The sequence below is a fragment of the Trichoplusia ni genome, unplaced genomic scaffold (assembly GCF_003590095.1).
Source record: "Trichoplusia ni isolate ovarian cell line Hi5 unplaced genomic scaffold, tn1 tig00004346, whole genome shotgun sequence".
NCBI classification, from domain to species: domain Eukaryota; kingdom Metazoa; phylum Arthropoda; class Insecta; order Lepidoptera; family Noctuidae; genus Trichoplusia; species Trichoplusia ni.
In genome coordinates, this window is record NW_020800564.1 from 1,286 (window position 1) to 2,500 (window position 1,215).

Here is a 1,215-nt window from a genome sequence, read left to right on the forward strand (position 1 = left end):
CCTTAGATGTCCTGGGCCGCACGCGCGCTACACTGAAGGAATCAGCATGTTCTCCCTGGCCTAGAGGCCCGGGCAACCCGCTGAAACTCCTTCGTGCTGGGGATTGGGGTTTGCAATTATCCCCATAAACGAGGAATTCCTAGTAAGCGCGAGTCATAAGCTCGCGTTGATTACGTCCCTGCCCTTTGTACACACCGCCCGTCGCTACTACCGATTGAATGATTTAGTGAGGTCTTCGGACCGACACGCGGTGGCTTCACGGCCGTCGGCGTTGCTGGGAAGTTGACCAAACTTGATCATTTAGAGGAAGTAAAAGTCGTAACAAGGTTTCCGTAGGGGAACCTGCGGAAGGATCATTAACGATGTACCGTTTTAACGTGCACTGCGTACGCGAAACGATGTCACATTAATGTTCTCCAAATACTTAAAACGTTCGTCGACACTTTTATCCAATCGTATCGATGAACTTTTAAAAAGAGACCGAACCGACAGGCGTTCCATGGCTTAACTGTCCGGGCGCGCCGGTCGTTCGTCTCGCGTCGCGTACAATCGAGAGTTTTATGCTTCGTTACGATACGGTTTAACATAAAATCCGCAAACCGTGAGAAACATATAAGCTTTAGGTGGATACGCGTTCGTTAACGTTCACTCTCTCTCGTTGCAGATTACGCGGTGTTCCGCGACGGGGGTAAATGTTTTTTTTTTTTTTTTTTTAGATATATTAAAAAAAAAAAAATTCTTTATTTATCGTAACATGGGTAATAATTTTGTAAAACTATTACCCTGGACGGTGGATCACTTGGCTCGCGGGTCGATGAAGAACGCAGTTAACTGCGCGTCATAGTGTGAACTGCAGGACACATTTGAACATCGACATTTCGAACGCACATTGCGGTCCGTGGAGACACATCCAGGACCACTCCTGTCTGAGGGCCGGCTGTATAAAGTAAACATGCCACATTGCGCATTATGATCTCGTATCCCTATACGATACGATCCAGAAGCGCATTTGACGGCCATCCGTCGGTCCGTTTCGCTTGATAAGTGTCGTCGCTGTTTACGCTTCGCTCTTTCGGGTTGAACGTTGTTACCGACGGTCCGTTCAAAAATAACGCTCTATACGATAGATAGGACATTTGTCGAACGACGTGTCTGACGCTCTTGCACATTTAACGACGTGTATTTGCGTTTTACGCGACGGACGTACAATGATCG

At 47.6% G+C, this 1,215-nt stretch overlaps 1 non-coding gene across 1 annotated transcript; it reads left to right on the forward strand.

Annotated features, from left to right (window-relative positions):
• The first annotated feature begins 779 nt into the window (after nucleotides 1-779).
• On the forward strand, nucleotides 780-936 carry LOC113508278. The gene has a single exon (XR_003402011.1). It is a non-coding gene; the product is annotated as a 5.8S ribosomal RNA (ribosomal RNA).
• Nucleotides 937-1,215: the final 279 nt, after the last annotated feature.